This window comes from Oncorhynchus nerka, linkage group LG2 (genome assembly GCF_034236695.1).
Source record: "Oncorhynchus nerka isolate Pitt River linkage group LG2, Oner_Uvic_2.0, whole genome shotgun sequence".
NCBI classification, from domain to species: Eukaryota; Metazoa; Chordata; class Actinopteri; order Salmoniformes; family Salmonidae; genus Oncorhynchus; species Oncorhynchus nerka.
Window position 1 is genome coordinate 95,670,883 of NC_088397.1, and position 26,913 is coordinate 95,697,795.

Below are 26,913 nucleotides of genomic sequence, written 5' to 3' on the forward strand. Positions count from 1 at the left end.
ACCACCACCACCATGGGGCACTCTGTCCATACCATAACCACCACCATTGGGCACTCTGTTCATACAATAACCACCACCACCACCATGGGGCACTCTGTTCATACCATAACCACCACCACCATGGGGCACTCTGTCCATACCATAACCACCACCACCACCATGGGGCACTCTGTCCATACCATAACCACCACCATGGGGCACTCTGTTCATACCATAACCACCACCACCATGGGGCACTCTGTCCATACCATAACCACCACCACCACCATGGGGCACTCTGTCCATACCATAACCACCACCATGGGGCACTCTGTCCATACCATAACCACCACCATGGGGCACTCTGTTCATACCATAACCACCACCACCATGGGGCACTCTGTCCATACCATAACCACCACCACCACCATGGGGCACTCTGTCCATACCATAACCACCACCATTGGGCACTCTGTTCATACAATAACCACCACCACCACCATGGGGCACTCTGTCCATACCATAACCACCACCACCATGGGGCACTCTGTCCATACAATAACCACCACCACCATGGGGCACTCTGTCCATACCATAACCACCACCATGGGGCACTCTGTCCATACCATAACCACCACCATGGGGCACTCTGCCCATACCATAACCACCACCATGGGGCACTCTGTCCATACCATAACCACCACCATGGGGCACTCTGTCCATACCATAACCACCACCATGGGGCACTCTGTCCATACCATAACCACCACCATGGGGCACTCTGTCCATACCATAACCACCACCACCACCATGGGGCACTCTGTCCATACCATAACCACCACCACCACCATGGGGCACTCCGCCCATACCATAACCACCACCACCATGGGGCACTCTGTCCATGCCATAACCACCACCATGGAGCACTCTGCCCATACCATAACCACCATACCATACCATACCATAACCACCACCACTCTGCCCATACCATAACCACCACCATGGGGCACTCTGTTCATACCATAACCACCACCACCACCATGGGGCACTCTGTCCATACCATAACCACCACCATGGGGCACTCTGCCCATACCATAACCACCACCATGGGGAACTCTGCCCATACCATAACCACCACAACCATGGGGCACTCTGTCCATACCATAACCACCACCATGGGGCACTCTGCCCATACCATAACCACCATACCATACCATAACCACCACCACTCTGTTCATACCATAACCACCACCATGGGGCACTCTGTCCATACCATAACCACCACCATGGGGCACTCTGTCCATACCATAACCACATTCACATTTACATTTAAGTCATTTAGCAGATGCTCTTATCCAGAGCGACTTACAAATTGACCACCACCACCATGGGGCACTCTGTCCATACCATAACCACCACAACCATGGGGCACTCTGTCCATACCATAACCACCACCATGGGGCACTCTGTCCATACCATGGGGCACTCTGTCCATACCATAACCACCACCATGGGGCACTCTGTCCATACCATAACCACCACCATGGGGCACTCTGCCCATACCATAACCACCACCACCATGGGGCACTCTGTCCATACCATAACCACCACCACCATGGGGCACTCTGCCCATACCATAACCACCACCATGGGGCACTCTGTTCATACCATAACCACCACCATGGGGCACTCTGTCCATACCATAACCACCACCACCACCATGGGGCACTCTGCCCATACCATAACCACCACCACCATGGGGCACTCTGTCCATACCATAACCACCACCATGGAGCACTCTGTCCATACCATAACCACCACAACCATGGGGCACTCTGTCCATACCATAACCACCACCATGGGGCACTCTGTCCATACCATAACCACCACCATGGGACACTCTGTCCATACCATAACCACCACCATGGGACACTCTGCCCATACCATAACCACCACAACCATGGGGCACTCTGTCCATACCATAACCACCACCATGGGGCACTCTGCCCATACCATAACCACTATACCATACAATAACCACCACCACTCTGTTCATACCATAACCACCACCATGGGGCACTCTGTCCATACCATAACCACCACCATGGGGCACTCTGCCCATACCATGACCACCACCATGGGGCACTCTGCCCATACCATAACCACCACCATGGGGCACTCTGCCCATACCATGACCACCACCATGGGGCACTCTGTCCATACCATAACCACCACCATGGGGCACTCTGTCCATACCATAACCATAACCACCACCATGGGGCACCTGTCCATACCATAACCACCACCATGGGGCACTCTGTCCATACCATAACCACCACCACCATGGGGCACTCTGTCAATACCATAACCACCACCACCACCATGGGGCACTCTGTCCATACCATAACCACCACCACCACCATGGGGCACTCCGCCCATACCATAACCACCACCACCATGGGGCACTCTGTCCATGCCATAACCACCACCATGGAGCACTCTGCCCATACCATACCACCATACCATACCATGCCATAACCACCACCACTGGGGCCCTGTCCATACCATAACCACCACCATGGGGCACTCTGTTCATACCATAACCACCACACCATGGGGCACTCTGTCCATACCATAACCACCACCATGGGGCACTCTGCCCATACCATAACACCACCATGGGGAACTCTGCCCATACCATAACCACCACCATGGGGCACTCTGTCCATACCATAACCACCACCATGGGGCACTCTGCCCATGTAACCACCATACCATACCATAACCACCACCACCATACCATAACCACCACCATGGGGCACTCTGTCCATACCATAACCACCACCATGGGGCACTCTGTCCATACCATAACCACCATTTACATTTAAGTCATTTAGGGGAGCGACTTACAAATTGACCACCACCACCATGGGGCACTCTGTCCATACCATAACCACCACAACCATGGGGCACTCTGTCCATACCATAACCACCACCATGGGGCACTCTGTCCATACCATAACCACCACCATGGAGCACTCTGCCCATACCATAACCACCATACCATACCATACCATAACCACCACCACTCTGCCCATACCATAACCACCACCATGGGGCACTCTGTTCATACCATAACCACCACCATGGGGCACTCTGTTCATACCATAACCACCACCATGGGGCACTCTGTCCATACCATAACCACCACCATGGGGCACTCTGTCCATACCATAACCACATTTACATTTACATTTAAGGCACGCTCTGTCCAGAGCGACACAAATTGACCACCACCACCATGGGGCACTCTGTCCATACCATAACCACCACAACCATGGGGCACTCTGTCCATACCATAACCACCACCATGGGGCACTCTGTCCATACCATAACCACCACCATGGAGCACTCTGCCCATACCATAACCACCATACCATACATACCATAACCACCACCACTCTGCCCATACCATAACCACCACCATGGGGCACTCTGTCCATACCATAACAACCACCATGGGGCACTCTGTTCATACCATAACCACCACCATGGGGCACTCTGTCCATACCATAACCACCACCATGGGGCACTCTGTCCATACCATAACCACCACCATGGGGCACTCTGCCCATACCATAACCACCACCATGGGGCACTCTGCTCATACCATAACCACCACCATGGGGCACTCTGTCCATACCATAACCACCACCATGGGGCACTCTGTCCATACCATAACCACCACCATGGGGCACTCTGTCCATACCATAACCACCACCATGGGGCACATGGGGCACCACCATGGGGCTGTCCATACCATAACCACCACCATGGGGCACTCTGTCCATACCATAACCACCACCATGGGGCACTCTGTTCATACCATAACCACCACCATGGGGCACTCTGTCCATACCATAACCACCACCACCATGGGGCACTCTGTCCATACCATAACCACCACCATGGGGCACTCTGTTCATACCATAACCACCACCACCATGGGGCACTCTGCCCATACCATAACCACCATACCATACCATACCATAACCACCACCACTCTGCCCATACCATAACCACCACCATGGGGCACTCTGTTCATACCATAACCACCACCACCACCATGGGGCACTCTGTCCATACCATAACCACCACAACCATGGGGCACTCTGTCCATACCATAACCACCACCATGGGGCACTCTGTTCATACCATAACCACCACCACCATGGGGCACTCTGTCCATACCATAACCACCACCACCACCATGGGGCACTCTGTCCATACCATAACCACCACCATGGGGCACTCTGTCCATACCATAACCACCACCATGGGGCACTCTGTTCATACCATAACCACCACCACCATGGGGCACTCTGTCCATACCATAACCACCACCACCACCATGGGGCACTCTGTCCATACCATAACCACCACCATTGGGCACTCTGTTCATACAATAACCACCACCACCACCATGGGGCACTCTGTCCATACCATAACCACCACCACCATGGGGCACTCTGTCCATACAATAACCACCACCACCACCATGGGGCACTCTGTCCATACCATAACCACCACCATGGGGCACTCTGTTCATACCATAACCACCACCACCATGGGGCACTCTGTCCATACCATAACCACCACCACCACCATGGGGCACTCTGTCCATACCATAACCACCACCATTGGGCACTCTGTTCATACAATAACCACCACCACCACCATGGGGCACTCTGTTCATACCATAACCACCACCACCATGGGGCACTCTGTCCATACCATAACCACCACCACCACCACCATGGGGCACTCTGTCCATACCATAACCACCACCATGGGGCACTCTGTTCATACCATAACCACCACCACCATGGGGCACTCTGTCCATACCATAACCACCACCACCACCATGGGGCACTCTGTCCATACCATAACCACCACCATGGGGCACTCTGTTCATACCATAACCACCACCACCATGGGGCACTCTGTCCATACCATAACCACCACCACCACCATGGGGCACTCTGTCCATACCATAACCACCACCATTGGGCACTCTGTTCATACAATAACCACCACCACCACCATGGGGCACTCTGTCCATACCATAACCACCACCACCATGGGGCACTCTGTCCATACACTAACCACCACCACCATGGGGCACTCTGTCCATACCATAACCACCACCATGAGGCACTCTGTCCATACCATAACCACCACCATGCGGCACTCTGCCCATACCATAACCACCACCATGGGGCACTCTGTCCATACCATAACCACCACCATGGGGCACTCTGTCCATACCATAACCACCACCATGGGGCACTCTGTCCATACCATAACCACCACCATGGGGCACTCTGTCCATACCATACCACCACCACCACCATGGGGCACTCTGTCCATACCATAACCACCACCACCACCACCATGGGGCACTCCGCCCATACCATAACCACCACCACCATGGGGCACTCTGTCCATGCCATAACCACCACCATGGAGCACTCTGCCCATACCATAACCACCATACCATACCATACCATAACCACCACCACTCTGCCCATACCATAACCACCACCATGGGGCACTCTGTTCATACCATAACCACCACCACCACCATGGGGCACTCTGTCCATACCATAACCACCACCATGGGGCACTCTGCCCATACCATAACCACCACCATGGGGAACTCTGCCCATACCATAACCACCACAACCATGGGGCACTCTGTCCATACCATAACCACCACCATGGGGCACTCTGCCCATACCATAACCACCATACCATACCATAACCACCACCACTCTGTTCATACCATAACCACCACCATGGGGCACTCTGTCCATACCATAACCACCACCATGGGGCACTCTGTCCATACCATAACCACATTCACATTTACATGTAAGTAATTTAGCAGACGCTCTTATCCAGAGCGACTTACAAATTGACCACCACCACCATGGGGCACTCTGTCCATACCATAACCACCACAACCATGGGGCACTCTGTCCATACCATAACCACCACCATGGGGCACTCTGTCCATACCATAACCACCACCATGGAGCACTCTGCCCATACCATAACCACCATACCATACCACCATAACATACCATAACCACCACCATGGGGCACTCTGTTCATACCATAACCACCACCATGGGGCCCTCTGTTCATACCATAACCACCACCACCACCATGGGGCACTCTGTCCATACAATAACCACCACCACCATGGGGCACTCTGTCCATACCATAACCACCACCATGAGGCACTCTGTCCATACCATAACCACCACCATGCGGCACTCTGCCCATACCATAACCACCACCATGGGGCACTCTGTCCATACCATAACCACCACCATGGGGCACTCTGTCCATACCATAACCACCACCATGGGGCACTCTGTCCATACCATAACCACCACCACCATGGGGCACTCTGTCCATACCATAACCACCACCACCATGGGGCACTCTGTCCATACCATAACCACCACCATGCGGCACTCTGCCCATACCATAACCACCACCATGGGGCACTCTGTCCATACCATAACCACCACCATGGGGCACTCTGTCCATACCATAACCACCACCATGGGGCACTGTCCATACCATAACCACCACCATGGGGCACTCTGTCCATACCATAACCACCACCACCATGGGGCACTCTGTCCATACCATAACCACCACCACCATGGGGCACTCTGCCATCCATACCATAACCACCAACCACCACCATGGGGCACTCTGCCCATACCATAACCACCACCATGGGGCACTCTGTCCATACCATAACCACCACCACCATGGGGCACTCTGTCCATACCATAACCACCACCATGGGGCACTCTGTCCATACCATAACCACCACCATGGGGAACTCTGCCCATACCATAACCACCACCATGGGGCACTCTGTCCATACCATAACCACACCACCCATGGGGCACTCTGTCCATACCATAACCACCACCACCATGGGGCACTCTGTCCATACCATAACCATATTCACCACATGGGCACTCTGTCCATACCATAACCACCACCACCATGGGGCACTCTGTCCATACCATAACCACCACCACCATGGGGCACTCTGTCCATACCATAACCACCACCATGGGGCACTCTGTCCATACCATAACCACCACCATGGGGCACTCTGCCCATACCATAACCACCACCATGGGGCACTCTGTCCATAACCATACCATACCATAACCACCACCATGGGGCACTCTGTCCATACCATAACCACCACCATGGGGCATACCATAACCACCACCATGGGGCACTCTGTCCATACCATAACCACCACCATGGGGCACTCTGTCCATACCATAACCACCACCATGGGGCACTCTGTCCATACCATAACCACCACCACCACACTCTGTTCATACCATAACCACCACCATGGGGCACTCTGTCCATGGGCACCATACCATAACCACCACCATGGGGCACCATGGGGCACCACCACCATGGGGCTCTGTCCATACCATAACCACCACCATGGGGCACTCTGTCCATACCATAACCACCACCACCATGGAGCACTCTGTTCATACCATAACCACCACCATACTCATACCATAACCACCACCATGGGGCACTCTGCCCATACCATAACCACCACCATGGGGCACTCTGTCCATACCATACCATACCATGGGGCACTCTGTCCATACCACCACCACCATGGGGCACTCTGTCCATACCATAACCACCACCATGGGGCACTCTGTCCATACCATAACCACCACCATGGGGCACTCTGTCCATACCATAACCACCACCACCATGGGGCACTCTGTCCATACCATAACCACCACCATGGGGCACTCTGTCCATACCATAACCACCACCATGGGGCACTCTGTCCATACCATAACCACCACCATGGGGCACTCTGTCCATACCATAACCACCACCACCATGGGGCACTCACCACCATGGGGCACTCTGTTCCATACCATAACCACCACCATGGGGCACTCTGTCCATACCATAACCACCACCACCACCATGGGGCACTCTGCCCATACCATAACCACCACCATGGGGCACTCTGTCCATACCATAACCACCACCATGGGCACTCTGTTCATACCATAACCACCATACCATACCATACCATACCATACCATACCACCATGGGGCACTCTGTTCATACCATAACCACCACCACCACCATGGGGCACTACCATAACCACCACCATGGGGCACTCTGTCCATACCATAACCACCACCATGGGGCACTCTGTCCATACCATAACCACCACCATGGGGCACTCTGTCCATACCATAACCACCACCATGGGGCACTCTGTCCATACCATAACCACCACCACCACCATGGGGCACTCTGTCCATACCATAACCACCACCATGGGGCACTCTGTTCATACCATAACCACCACCACCACCATGGGGCACCACCATGGGGCACTCTGTCCATACCATAACCACCACCATGGGGCACTCTGTCCATACCATAACCACCACCACCATGGGGCACTCTGTCCATACCATAACCACCACCATGGGGCACTCTGTCCATACCATAACCACCACCACCATGGGGCACTCTGTCCATACCATAACCACCACCACCACCATGGGGCACTCTGTCCATACCATAACCACCACCATGGGGCACTCTGTCCATACCATAACCACCACCATGGGGCACTCTGTCCATACCATAACCACCACCATGGGGCACTCTGTCCATACCATAACCACCACCACCATGGGGCACTCTGTCCATACCATAACCACCACCACCACCATGGGGCACTCTGTCCATACCATAACCATGGGGCACCTGCCCATAACCACCACCATGGGGCACTCTGTCCATACCATAACCACCACCACCACCATGGGGCACTCTGTCCATACCATAACCACCACCACCATGGGGCACTCTGTCCATACCATAACCACCACCATCACCATGGCACTCTGTCCATACCATAACCACCACCACCATGGGGCACTCTGTCCATACCATAACCACCACCATGGGGCACTCTGTCCATACCATAACCACCACACCATGGGGCACTCTGTCCATACCATAACCACCACCATGGGACACTCTGTCCATACCATAACCACCACCATGGGGCACTCTGTCCATACCATAACCACCACCATGGGGCACTCTGTCCATACCATAACCACCACCACCATGGGGCACTCTGTCCATACCATAACCACCACCATGGGGCACTCTGCCCATACCATAACCACCACCATGGGGCACTCTGTTCATACCATAACCACCACCATGGGGCACTCTGTCCATACCATAACCACCACCACCATACCATACATGGGGCACTCTGCCCATACCATAACCACCCACCATGGGGGTCACCATAACCACCACCATGGGGCACCATCTACCCATACCATACTCTGCCTCTGCCCATACCACCACCACCATGGGGCACTCTGCCCATAACCATAACCACCACCACCATGGGGCACTCTGTCCATACCATAACCACCACCATGGGGCACTCTGTCCATACCATAACCACCACCATGGGGCACTCTGTCCATACCATAACCACCACCATGGGGCACTCTGTCCATACCATAACCACCACCACCATGGGGCACTCTGCCCATACCATAACCACCACCATGGGGCACTCTGTCCATACCATAACCACCACCATGGGGCACCCATACCATACCACCATGGGGCACTCTGTTCATACCATAACCACCACCACCACCATGGGGCACTCTGTCCATACCATAACCACCACCATGGGGCACTCTGTCCATACCATACCATAATACCACCACCATGGGGCACTCTGTCCATACCATAACCACCACCACCATGGGGCACTCTGTCCATACCATAACCACCACCATGGGGCACTCTGTCCATACCATAACCACCACCACCACCATGGGGCACTCTGTCCATACCATAACCACCACCATCACCATGGGGCACTCTGTCCATACCATAACCACCACCACCATGGGGCACTCTGTCCATACCATAACCACCACCATGGGGCACCACCATAACCATGGGGCACTCTGTCCATACCATAACCACCACCATGGGGCACTCTGTCCATACCATAACAGCCACCACCACCATGGGGCACTCTGCCCATACCATAACCACCACCATGGGGCACTCTGCCCATACCATAACCACCACCACCATGGGGCACTCTGTCCATACTATAACCACCACCACCACCATGGGGCACTCTGTCCATACCATAACCACCACCATGGGGCACTCTGTCCATACCATAACCACCACCATCACCATGGGGCACTCTGTCCATACCATAACCACCACCACAACCATGGGGCACTCTGTCCATACCATAACCACCACCATGGGACACTCTGTCCATACCATAACCACCACCATGGGACACTCTGTCCATACCATAACCACCACCATGGGGCACTCTGCCCATACCATAACCACCACCACCATGGGGCACTCTGTCCATACCATAACCACCACCACCATGGGGCACTCTGCCCATACCATAACCACCACCATGGGGCACTCTGTTCATACCATAACCACCACCATGGGGCACTCTGTCCATACCATAACCACCACCACCACCATGGGGCACTCTGCCCATACCATAACCACCACCACCATGGGGCACTCTGTCCATACCATAACCACCACCATGGAGCACTCTGCCCATACCATAACCACCATACCATACCATACCATACCATACCATAACCACCACCACTCTGCCCATACCATAACCACCACCATGGGGCACTCTGTTCATACCATAACCACCACCACCACCATGGCGTCCATACCATAACCACCACCATGGGGCACTCTGTCCATACCATAACCACCACCATGGGGCACTCTGTCCATACCATAACCACCACCATGGGGCACTCTGTCCATACCATAACCACCACCATGGGGCACTCTGTCCATACCATAACCACCACCATGGGGCACTCTGCCCATACCATAACCACCACCATGGGGCACTCTGTCCATACCATAACCACCACCATGGGGCACTCTGTCCATACCATAACCACCACCATGGGGCACTCTGTTCATACCATAACCACCACCACCACCATGGGGCACTCTGTCCATACCATAACCACCACCATGGGGCACTCTGTCCATACCATAACCACCACCATGGGGCACTCTGTCCATACCATAACCACCACCATGGGGCACTCTGTCCATACCATAACCACCACCACCATGGGGCACTCTGTCCATACCATAACCACCACCATGGGGCACTCTGTCCATACCATAACCACCACCACCATGGGGCACTCTGTCCATACCATAACCACCACCACCACCATGGGGCACTCTGTCCATACCATAACCACCACCATCACCATGGGGCACTCTGTCCATACCATAACCACCACCACAACCATGGGGAACTCTGTCCATACCATAACCACCACCATGGGGCACTCTGTTCATACCATAACCACCACCATGGGGCACTCTGTCCATACCATAACCACCACCATGGGGCACTCTGTCCATACCATAACAGCCACCACCACCATGGGGCACTCTGCCCATACCATAACCACCACCATGGGGCACTCTGCCCATACCATAACCACCACCACCATGGGGCACTCTGTCCATACTATAACCACCACCACCACCATGGGGCACTCTGTCCATACCATAACCACCACCACCACCATGGGGCACTCTGTCCATACCATAACCACCACCATCACCATGGGGCACTCTGTCCATACCATAACCACCACCACAACCATGGGGCACTCTGTCCATACCATAACCACCACCATGGGGCACTCTGTCCATACCATAACCACCACCATGGGGCACTCTGCCCATACCATAACCACCACCATGGGGCACTCTGCCCATCCCATAACCACCACCATGGGGCACTCTGCCCATACCATAACCACCACCATGGGGCACTCTGCCCATACCATAACCACCACCACCATGGGGCACTCTGTCCATACTATAACCACCACCACCACCATGGGGCACTCTGCCCATACCATAACCACCATACCATACCATAACCACCACCACTCTGCCCATACCATAACCACCACCATGGGGCACTCTGTTCATACCATAACCACCACCATGGAGCACTCTGCCCATACCATAACCACCATACCATACCATACCATACCATACCATACCATAACATAACCACCACCACTCTGCCCATACCATAACCACCACCATGGGGCACTCTGTTCATACCATAACCACCACCACCACCATGGCGTCCATACCATAACCACCACCATGGGGCACTCTGTCCATACCATAACCACCACCATGGGGCACTCTGTCCATACCATAACCACCACCATGGGGCACTCTGTCCATACCATAACCACCACCATGGGGCACTCTGTCCATACCATGACCACCACCACCATGGGGCACTCTGCCCATACCATAACCACCACCATGGGGCACTCTGTCCATACCATAACCACCACCATGGGGCACTCTGTCCATACCATAACCACCACCATGGGGCACTCTGTTCATACCATAACCACCACCACCACCATGGGGCACTCTGTCCATACCATAACCACCACCATGGGGCACTCTGTCCATACCATAACCACCACCATGGGGCACTCTGTCCATACCATAACCACCACCATGGGGCACTCTGTCCATACCATAACCACCACCACCATGGGGCACTCTGTCCATACCATAACCACCACCACCATGGGGCACTCTGTCCATACCATAACCACCACCACCACCATGGGGCACTCTGTCCATACCATAACCACCACCATCACCATGGGGCACTCTGTCCATACCATAACCACCACCACCATGGGGCACTCTGTCCATACCATAACCACCACCACCACCATGGGGCACTCTGTCCATACCATAACCACCACCATCACCATGGGGCACTCTGTCCATACCATAACCACCACCACAACCATGGGGCACTCTGTCCATACCATAACCACCACCATGGGGCACTCTGTTCATACCATAACCACCACCATGGGGCACTCTGTCCATACCATAACCACCACCATGGGGCACTCTGCCCATACCATAACCACCACCACCATGGGGCACTCTGTCCATACCATAACCACCACCATGGGGCACTCTGCCCATACCATAACCACCACCACCATGGGGCACTCTGTCCATACTATAACCACCACCACCACCATGGGGCACTCTGTCCATACCATAACCACCACCACCACCATGGGGCACTCTGTCCATACCATAACCACCACCATCACCATGGGGCACTCTGTCCATACCATAACCACCACCATGGGGCACTCTGCCCATACCATAACCACCACCACCATGGGGCACTCTGTCCATACTATAACCACCACCACCACCATGGGGCACTCTGTCCATACCATAACCACCACCACCACCATGGGGCACTCTGTCCATACCATAACCACCACCATCACCATGGGGCACTCTGTCCATACCATAACCACCACCAAAACCATGGGGCACTCTGTCCATACCATAACCACCACCATGGGGCACTCTGTCCATACCATAACCACCACCATGGGGCACTCTGCCCATACCATAACCACCACCATGGGGCACTCTGCCCATACCATAACCACCACCATGGGGCACTCTGCCCATACCATAACCACCACCATGGGGCACTCTGCCCATACCATAACCACCACCACCATGGGGCACTCTGTCCATACTATAACCACCACCACCACCATGGGGCACTCTGCCCATACCATAACCACCATACCATACCATAACCACCACCACTCTGCCCATACCATAACCACCACCATGGGGCACTCTGTTCATACCATAACCACCACCATGGGGCACTCTGTCATACCATAACCAGCACCACCACCATGGGGCACTCTGTCCATACCATAACCACCACCATGGGGCACTCTGTTCATACCATAACCACCACCACCATGGGGCACTCTGTCCATAACCACCATACCATACCATAACCACCACCACTCTGCCCATACCATAACCACAACCATGGGGCACTCTGTTCATACCATAACCACCACCACCACCATGGGGCACTCTGTCCATACCATAACCACCACCATGGGGCACTCTGTTCATACCATAACCACCACCATGGGGCACTCTGTCCATACCATAACCACCACCATGGGGCACTCTGTCCATACCATACCCACCACTATGGAGCACTCTGCCCATACCATAACCACCATACCATACCATGGGCACTCTGCCCATACCATAACCACCACCATGGGGCACTCTGTCCATACCATAACCACCACCACCACCATGGGGCACTCTGTCCATACCATAACCACCACCATGGGGCACTCTGTTCATACCATAACCACCACAATGGGGCACTCTGTTCATACCATAACCACCACCATGGGGCACTCTGTCCATACTATAACCACCACCATGGGGCACTACCCATAACCACCACCACCACCATGGGGCACTCTGCCCATACCATAACCACCACCATGGGGCACTCTGTCCATACCATAACCACCACCATGGGGCACTCTGTCCATACCATAACCACCACCATGGGGCACTCTGTCCATACCATAACCACCACCACCACCATGGGGCACTCTGTCCATACCATAACCACCACCACCACCACCACTCTGCCCATACCATAACCACCACCATGGGGCACTCTGTCCATACCATAACCACCACCACCTCTGTCCATACCATAACCACCACCATGGGGCACTCTGTCCATACCATAACCACCACCACCACCATGGGGCACTCTGCCCATACCATAACCACCACCACCACCACCACCACTCTGTCCATACCATAACCACCACCATGGGGCACTCTGTTCATACCATAACCACCACCCATGGGGCACTCTGTCCATACCATAACCACCACCACCACCATGGGGCACTCTGTCCATACCATAACCACCACCATGGGGCACTCTGTCCATACCATAACCACCACCATGGAGCACTCTGCCCATACCATAACCACCATACCATACCATACCATAACCACCACCACTCTGCCCATACCATAACCACCACCATGGGGCACTCTGTTCATACCATAACCACCACCACCACCATGGGGCACCATAACCACCACCATACTCATCCATACCATACCACCACCATGGGGCACTCTGTCCATACCATAACCACCACCATGGGGCACTCTGTCCATACCATAACCACCACCATGGGGCACTCTGTCCATACCATAACCACCACCACCATGGGGCACTCTGCCCATACCATAACCACCACCATGGGGCACTCTGTCCATACCATAACCACCACCATGGGGCACTCTGTCCATACCATAACCACCACCATGGGGCACTCTGTTCATACCATAACCACCACCACCATGGGGCACTCTGTCCATACCATAACCACCACCATGGGGCACTCTGTCCATACCATAACCACCACCATGGGGCACTCTGTCCATACCATAACCACACCACCATGGGGCACTTTACATTTAACCACCACCATGGGGCACTCTGTCCATACCACCACCATGGGGCACTCTGTCCATACCATGACCACCACCATGGGGCACTCTGTCCATACCATAACCACCACCACACCCATGGGGCACTCTGTTCATACCATAACCACCACCATGGGGCACTCTGTCCATACCATAACCACCACCATGGGGCACTCTGTCCATACCATAACCACCACCACCACCATGGGGCACTCTGTCCATACCATAACCACCACCATGGGGCACTCTGTCCATACCATAACCACCACCACCATGGGGCACTCTGCCCATACCATAACCACCATCATGGGGCACTCTGTCCATACCATAACCACCACCACCATGGGGCACTCTGCCCATACCATAACCACCATCACCATGGGGCAATCTGTCCATACCATAACCACCACCATGGGGCACTCTGCCCATACCATAACCACCACCATGGGGGACTCTGTCCAAACCATAACCACCACCACCACCATGGGGCACTCTGTCCATACCATAACCACCACCACCACCATGGGGCACTCTGTCCATACCATAACCACCACCATGGGGCACTCTGTCCATACCATAACCACCACCACCATGGGGCACTCTGCCCATACCATAACCACCATCATGGGGCACTCTGTCCATACCATAACCACCACCACCATGGGGCACTCTGCCCATACCATAACCCATCACCATGGGGCAACCATACCACCACCACCATGGGGCACTCTGCCCATACCATAACCACCACCATGGGGGACTCTGTCCAAACCATAACCACCACCACCACCATGGGGCACTCTGTCCATACCATAACCACCACCATGGGGCACTCTGTCCATACCATAACCACCACCATGGGGCACTCTGTTCATACCATAACCACCACAATGGGGCACTCTGTCCATACCATAACCACCACCATGGGGCACTCTGTCCATACCATAACCACCACCACCACCATGGGGCACTCTGTCCATACCATAACCACCACCATGGGGCACTCTGTCCATACCATAACCACCACCATGGGGCACTCTGTCCATACCATAACCACCACCATGGAGCACTCTGCCCATACCATAACCACCACCACCATGGGGCACTCTGTCCATACCATAACCACCACCATGGGGCACTCTGTCCATACCATAACCATAACCACCACCATGGGGCACCCAGTCCATACCATAACCACCACCACCACCATGGGGCACTCTGCCCATACCATAACCACCACCATGGGGCACTCTGCCCATACCATAACCACCACCACCATGGGGCACTCTGTCCATACCATAACCACCACCATGGGGCACTCTGTCCATACCATAACCATAACCACCACCATGGGGCACCCAGTCCATACCATAACCACCACCACCATGGGGCACTCTGTCCATACCATAACCACCACCACCACCATGGGGCACTCTGTCCATACCATAACCACCACCATGGGGCACTCTGTTCATACCATAACCACCACCACCATGGGGCACTCTGCCCATACCATAACCACCATACCATACCATACCATAACCACCACCACTCTGCCCATACCATAACCACCACCATGGGGCACTCTGTTCATACCATAACCACCACCACCACCATGGGGCACTCTGTCCATACCATAACCACCACCATGGGGCACTCTGTCCATACCATAATGACCACGATGGGGCACTCTGTCCATACCATACCCACCACCATGGAGCACTCTGCCCATACCATAACCACCATACCATACCATAACCACCACCACTCTGCCCATACCATAACCACCACCATGGGGCACTCTGTTCATACCATAACCACCACCATGGGGCACTCTGTCCATACCATAACCACCACCACCACCATGGGGCACTCTGTCCATACCATAACCACCACCATGGGGCACTCTGTTCATACCATAACCACCACAATGGGGCACTCTGTCCATACCATAACCACCACCATGGGGCACTCTGTCCATACCATAACCACCACCACCATGGGGCACTCTGTCCATACCATAACCACCACCATGGGGCACTCTGTCCATACCATAACCACCACCATGGGGCACTCTGTCCATACCATAACCACCACCATGGAGCACTCTGCCCATACCATAACCACCATACCATACCATAACCACCACCACTCTGCCCATACCATAACCACCACCATGGGGCACTCTGTTCATACCATAACCACCACCACCACCATGGCGTCCATACCATAACCACCACCATGGGGCACTCTGTCCATACCATAACCACCACCATGGGGCACTCTGCCCATACCATAACCACCACCATGGGGCACTCTGTCCATACCATAACCACCACCATGGGGCACTCTGTCCATACCATAACCACCACCATGGGGCACTCTGTTCATACCATAACCACCACCACCACCATGGGGCACTCTGTCCATACCATAACCACAACCATGGGGCACTCTGTCCATACCATAACCACCACCATGGGGCACTCTGTCCATACCATAACCACCACCACCATGGGGCACTCTGTCCATACCATAACCACCACCATGGGGCACTCTGTCCATACCATAACCACCACCATGGGGCACTCTGTCCATACCATGACCACCACCATGGGGCACTCTGTCCATACCATAACCACCACCACCACCATGGGGCACTCTGTTCATACCATAACCACCACCATGGGGCACTCTGTCCATACCATAACCACCACCATGGGGCACTCTGTCCATACCATAACCACCACCACCACCATGGGGCACTCTGTCCATACCATAACCACCACCATGGGGCACTCTGTCCATACCATAACCACCACCACCATGGGGCACTCTGTCCATACCATAACCACCGCCACCATGGGGCACTCTGTCCATACCATAACCACCACCACCACCATGGGGCAATCTGTCCATACCATAACCACCACCATGGGGCACTCTGCCCATACCATAACCACCACCATGGGGGACTCTGTCCATACCATAACCATCACCACCATGGGGCACTCTGTCCATACCATAACCACCACCACCATGGGGCACTCTGTCCATACCATAACCACCACCATGGGGCACTCTGTCCATACCATGACCACCACCACCATGGGGCACTCTGCCCATACCATAACCACCACAACCATGGGGCACTCTGCCCATACCATAACCACCACAACCATGGGGCACTCTGTCCATGCCATAACCACCACCACCATGGGGCACTCTGTCCATACCATAACCACCACCATGGAGCACTCTGCCCATACCATAACCACCACAACCATGGGGCACTCTGCCCATACCATAACCACCACAACCATGGGGCACTCTGTCCATGCCATGACCACCACCACCATGGGGCACTCTGCCCATACCATAACCACCACAACCATGGGGCACTCTGCCCATACCATAACCACCACAACCATGGGGCACTCTGTCCATGCCATAACCACCACCACCATGGGGCACTCTGTCCATACCATAACCACCACCATGGAGCACTCTGCCCATACCATAACCACCATACCATACCATAACCACCACCACTCTGCCCATACCATTACCACCACCATTGGGCACTCTGTTCATACCATAACCACCACCACCACCATGGGGCACTCTGTCCATACCATAACCACCACCATGGGGCACTCTGTCCATACCATAACCACCACCATGGGGCACTCTGTCCATACCATAACCACCACCATGGGGCACTCTGTCCATACCATGACCACCACCATGGGGCACTCTGTCCATACCATAACCACCACCACCACCATGGGGCACTCTGTTCATACCATAACCACCACCATGGGGCACTCTGTCCATACCATAACCACCACCATGGGGCACTCTGTCCATACCATAACCACCACCACCACCATGGGGCACTCTGTCCATACCATAACCACCACCATGGGGCACTCTGTCCATACCATAACCACCACCACCATGGGGCACTCTGCCCATACCATAACCACCATCATGGGGCACTCTGTCCATACCATAACCACCACCACCATGGGGCACTCTGCCCATACCATAACCACCATCACCATGGGGCAATCTGTCCATACCATAACCACCACCATGGGGCACTCTGCCCATACCATAACCACCACCATGGGGGACTCTGTCCATACCATAACCACCACCACCACCATGGGGCACTCTGTCCATACCATAACCACCACCATGGGGCACTCTGTCCATACCATAACCACCACCATGGGGCACTCTGCCCATACCATAAACACCACCATGGGCCACTCTGTCCATACCATAACCACCACCATGGGGCACTCTGTCCATACCATGACCACCACCACCATGGGGCACTCTGCCCATACCATAACCACCACCATGGGGAACTCTGCCCATACCATAACCACCACAACCATGGGGCACTCTGTCCATGCCATAACCACCACCACCATGGGGCACTCTGTCCATACCATAACCACCACCATGGAGCACTCTGCCCATACCATAACCACCATACCATACCATAACCACCACCACTCTGCCCATACCATAACCACCACCATTGGGCACTCTGTTCATACCATAACCACCACCACCACCATGGGGCACTCTGTCCATACCATAACCACCACCATGGGGTACTCTGTTCATACCATAACCACCACCATTGGGCACTCTGTTCATACCATAACCACCACCACCACCATGGGGCACTCTGTCCATACCATAACCACCACCATGGGACACTCTGTCCATACCATAACCACCACCATGGGACACTCTGTCCATACCATAACCACCACCATGGGGCACTCTGCCCATACCATAACCACCACCATGGGGCACTCTGCCCATACCATAACCACCACCATGGGACACTCTGTCCATACCATAACCACCACCATGGGGCACTCTGCCCATACCATAACCACCACCATGGGGCACTCTGTCCATACCATAACCACCACCATGGGGCACTCTGTCCATACCATAACCAACACCACCACCATGGGGCACTCTGCCCATACCATAACCACCACCATGGGGCACTCTGCCCATACCATAACCACCACCACCATGGGGCACTCTGTCCATACCATAACCACCACCACCACCATGGGGCACTCTGTCCATACCATAACCATAACCACCACCATGGGGCACCCAGTCCATACCATAACCACCACCACCATGGGGCACTCTGTCCATACCATAACCACCACCATGGGGCACTCTGTCCATACCATAACCACCACCACCATGGGGCACTCTGTCCATACCATAACCACCACCATGGGGCACTCTGTCCATACCATAACCACCACCATGGGGCACTCTGTCCATACCATAACCACCACCATGGGGCACTCTGTCCATACCATAACCACCACCACCATGGGGCACTCTGTCCATACCATAACCACCACCATGGGGCACTCTGTCCATACCATAACCACCACCACCATGGGGCACTCTGTCCATACCATAACCACCACCACCACCATGGGGCACTCTGTCCATACCATAACCACCACCATCACCATGGGGCACTCTGTCCATACCATAACCACCACCATGGGGCACTCTGTCCATACCATAACCACCACCACCATGGGGCACTCTGTCCATACCATAACCACCACCATGGGGCACTCTGTCCATACCATAACCACCACCACCATGGGGCACTCTGTCCATACCATAACCACCACCACCACCATGGGGCACTCTGTCCATACCATAACCACCACCATCACCATGGGGCACTCTGTCCATACCATAACCACCACCACAACCATGGGGCACTCTGTCCATACCATAACCACCACCATGGGGCACTCTGTTCATACCATAACCACCACCATGGGGCACTCTGTCCATACCATAACCACCACCATGGGACACTCTGTCCATACCATAACCACCACCATGGGACACTCTGTCCATACCATAACCACCACCATGGGACACTCTGTCCATACCATAACCACCACCATGGGGCACTCTGCCCATACCATAACCACCACCATGGGGCACTCTGTCCATACCATAACCACCACCATGGGGCACTCTGTCCATAACCACCACCACCACCATGGGGCACTCTGCCCATACCATAACCACCACCATGGGGCACTCTGCCCATACCATAACCACCACCACCATGGGGCACTCTGTCCATACTATAACCACCACCACCACCATGGGGCACTCTGTCCATACCATAACCATAACCACCACCATGGGGCACCCAGTCCATACCATAACCACCACCACCATGGGGCACTCTGTCCATACCATAACCACCACCATGGGGCACTCTGTCCATACCATAACCACCACCACCATGGGGCACTCTGTCCATACCATAACCACCACCATGGGGCACTCTGTCCATACCATAACCACCACCATGGGGCACTCTGTCCATACCATAACCACCACCACCATGGGGCACTCTGTCCATACCATAACCACCACCATGGGGCACTCTGTCCATACCATAACCACCACCACCACCATGGGGCACTCTGTCCATACCATAACCACCACCATCACCATGGGGCACTCTGTCCATACCATAACCACCACCACCACCATGGGGCACTCTGTCCATACCATAACCACCACCATGGGGCACTCTGCCCATACCATAACCACCACCATGGGGCACTCTGTCCATACCATAACCAACAACATGGGGCACTCTGTCCATACCATAACCACCACCATGGGGCACTCTGTCCATACCATAACCACCACCATGGGGCACTCTGTTCATACCATAACCACCACCATGGGGCACTCTGTCCATACCATAACCACCACCATGGGGCACTCTGTCCATACCATAACCACCACCACCACCATGGGGCACTCTGTCCATACCATAACCACCACCATGGGGCACTCTGTTCATACCATAACCACCACCATGGGGCACTCTGTCCATACCATAACCACCACCATGGGGCACTCTGTTCATACCATAACCACCACCATGGGGTACCCTGTCCATACCATAACCACCACCATGGGGCACTCTGTCCATACCATAACCACCATACCATACCATAACCACCACCACCATGGGGCACTCTGTCCATACCATAACCACCACCACCATGGGGCACTCTGTCCATACCATAACCACCACCATGGGGCACTCTGTTCATACCATAACCACCACCATGGGGCACTCTGTCCATACCATAACCACCACCATGGGGCACTCTGTTCATACCATAACCACCACCATGGGGTACTCTGTCCATACCATAACCACCACCATGGGGCACTCTGTCCATACCATAACCACCATACCATACCATAACCACCACCACCATGGGGCACTCTGTCCATACCATAACCACCACCACCACCACCATGGGGCACTCTGTCCATACCATAACCACCACCATGGGGCACTCTGCCCATACCATAACCACCACCATGGGGCACTCTGTTCATACCATAACCACCACCATGGGGCACTCTGCCCATACCATAACCACCACCATGGGGCACTCTGCCCATACCATAACCACCACCATGAGGCACTCTGTCCATACCATAACCACCACCATGGGGCACTCTGTCCATACCATAACCACCACCATGGGGCACTCTGTTCATACCATAACCACCACCATGAGGCACTCTGTCCATACCATAACCACCACCACCATGGGGCACTCTGTCCATACCATAACCACCACCACCACCATGGGGCACTCTGTCCATACCATAACCACCACCACCACCATGGGGCACTCTGCCCATACCATAACCACCACCATGAGGCACTCTGTCCATACCATAACCACCACCATGGGGCACTCTGTCCATACCATAACCACCACCATGGGGCCCTCTGCCCATACCATAACCACCACCATGGGGCACTCTGTCCATACCATAACCACCACCATGGGGCACTCTGTCCATACCATAACCACCACCATGGAGCACTCTGTCCATACCATAACCACCACCACCATGGGGCACTCTGTTCAGCAACCCGCTCTCTGCCACCTGCTACCTGTACAGCTGAAACACGGGATAAATCCACTGAACACTTCTTCAGCCTCCCAGTGGCCATCGAAGGTAAGCTTTTTTGTGCGTATAGAACATTTTTTGGGATCTTTTATTTCATTTGACATGTTGTGTAAATTCCAAAACAACATTTCAATACTGAGACGTTGATGCCAATTTGCCAAGCTGATGAGATACAATTACAGCATGCTAATTCCTCTCCAATCAATCAGGAGCCTGGTGAGGTCTGATAACGAGAGAGAGAGAGAGAGAGAGAGAGAGAGAGAGAGAGGGACAGAGAGAGGGAGAGAGTGAGAGAGAGAGAGAGAGAGAGAGAGGGACAGAGAGAGAGAGACAGAGAGAGAGAGAGAGAGAGAGAGAGAGAGAGGGACAGAGAGACAGAGAGAGAGAGAGAGAGAGAGAGAGAGAGGGACAGAGAGAGGGAGAGAGTGAGAGAGAGAGAGAGGGAGAGAGTGAGAGAGAGAGAGAGAGAGAGAGAGAGAGAGAGAGAGAGAGAGAGATAAACATGCACGCATGCACACACACATTGACAACTTGTGAGAGGTATGTGTGTGTTGTGTGGTCTGAGACAGAGAGGCTGTGGGTGTTGTGAGGTCTGAGACAGAGAGAGTCAGACAGAGAGGCTGTGGGTGTTGTGAGGTCTGAGACAGAGAGAGTCAGACAGAGAGACTGTGTGTGTTGTGAGGTCTGAGACAGAGAGAGTCAGACAGAGAGATAATGTGGGTGTTTGTGTGTGATTGACCTGTTTCTGGGGTTTGTTACTTGGTAGATCTGCCTCCTGAAAACGGTGTCAGTGGAATGTCTCAAATTAAGAATAATCCACTGATCTGAAGACAGACAAAGACTCACCACTCAGGACCACAGACACTTACAATACTGCCTGTCTTCCCCGGTTCTGCCCCGGTTCTGCCCCGGTTCTTCCCCGGTCCTGCCCCGGTTCTTTCCCGGTCCTGCCCCGGTTCTTTCCCGGTCCTGCCCCGGTCCTGCTGCGGTCCTGCCCCGGTTCTTTCCCGGTTCTGCCCCGGTCCTGCCCCGGTTCTTCCCCGGTCCTGCCCCGGTCCTGCTCCGGTCCTGCCCCGGTTCTGCCCCGGTCCTGCCCCGGTTCTTCCCCGGTCCTGCTCCGGTTCTGACCCAGTCCTGCCCCGGTCCTGCCCCGGTTCTTCCCCGGTCCTTCCCCGGTCCTGCTCCGGTCCTGCCCCGGTCCTGCCCCGGTCCTGCCCCGGTCCTGCCCCGGTTCTTCCCCGGTCCTGCCCCGGTCCTGCCCCGGTTCTTCCCCGGTCCTGCCCCGGTCCTGCCCCGGTTCTTCCCCGGTCCTGCCCCGGTCCTGCCCCGGTTCTTCCCCGGTCCTGCCCCGGTTCTTCTCCGGTCCTGCACAGGCCTATGTTAGACGGACCCACCATCACTCTATAGGCCTTTAGAAATACCCCACACAATCAGTGCAGCACAGTGTGTGTGTGTGTGTGTGTCTCTCTAACCATGGCAGCACTAGACACCAACCAAGTTGTTCATCCACATTAGACCCGCCATATCACACACACACACACACACACACCCTGCCAAAGGTACTCAGGCAACAAACACACACACACACACACACACACACACACACACACACACACACACACACACACACACACACACACACACCCTGCCAACGGCACCCAGGCAACACACACACACACACACACACACACACACACACACACACACACACACACACACACACACACACACACACACACACACACACACACACACACACACCCTGCCAACGGCGCTCAGGCAACACTTCACCCAGAACTAACACTAGACAAGGCCTCTAACCATAGAGGTACAATATAATACTGTTCTATTTAATTCTGTGGTCCCAACCTAACATTGGAGCTAATATACCCTGTACATATATCACTGCTCTGACTAGTATCACTGCTCTGACTAGTATCACTACTCTGACTAGTACCACTGCTGTGACTAGGATCACTGCTCTGACTAGTATCACTACTCTGACTAGTACCACTGCTGTGACTAGGATCACTGCTCTGACTAGTATCACTACTCTGACTAGTATCACTGCTCTGACTAGTATCACTACTAGTACCACTGCTCTGACTAGTATCACTGCTCTGACTAGTATCACTACTAGTACCACTGCTCTGACTAGTATCACTGCCCTGACTAGTATCACTGCTCTGACTAGTATCACTGCTCTGACTAGTATCACTACTAGTATCACTGCTCTGGATAGTATCACTGCTCTGACTAGTATCACTACTAGTATCACTGCTCTGACTAGTACCACTACTAGTATCACTGTTCTGACTAGTATCACTACTAGTATCACTGCTCTGACTAGTATCACTACTCTGACTAGTATCACTGCTCTGACTAGTATCACTACTAGTATCACTGCTCTGACTAGTATCACTGCTCTGACTAGTATCACTGCTCTGACTAGTATCACAACTAGTATCACTGCTCTGACTAGTACCACTACTAGTATCACTGTTCTGACTAGTATCACTACTAGTATCACTGCTCTGACTAGTATCACTGCTCTGACTAGTATCACTGCTCTGACTAGTATCACTGCTAGTATCACTGCTCTGACTAGTATCACTGCTCTGACTAGTATCACTGCTCTGACTAGTATCACTACTAGTATCACTGCTCTGACTAGTATCACTACTAGTATCACTGCTCTGACTAGTATCACTACTCTGACTAGTATCACTGCTCTGACTAGTATCACTGCTCTGACTAGTATCACTACTAGTATCACTGCTCTTTAATAAGCTTTAAGCCTCCTGTGGGGGACGGGGGACGGGGGACGGGGGGACGGGGGATAAACAAACATATAAATAACAATACAATCTAAATATGGGACAAATACACATCACAACAAGAGAGACAACACTACATAAAGAGAGACCTGAGACAACACAACACTACATAAAGAGAGACCTGAGACAACACAACACTACATAAAGAGAGACAACACAACACAACACTACATAAAGAGAGACCTAAGACAACACAACACTACATAAAGAGAGACCTAAGACAACACAACACTACATAAAGAGAGACCTAAGACAACACAACACTACATAAAGAGAGACCTGAGACAACACAACACTACATAAAGAGAGACCTAAGACAACACAACACTACATAAAGAGAGACCTAAGACAACACTACATAAAGACAGACCTAAGACAACACAACACTACATAAAGAGAGACCTAAGACAACACTACATA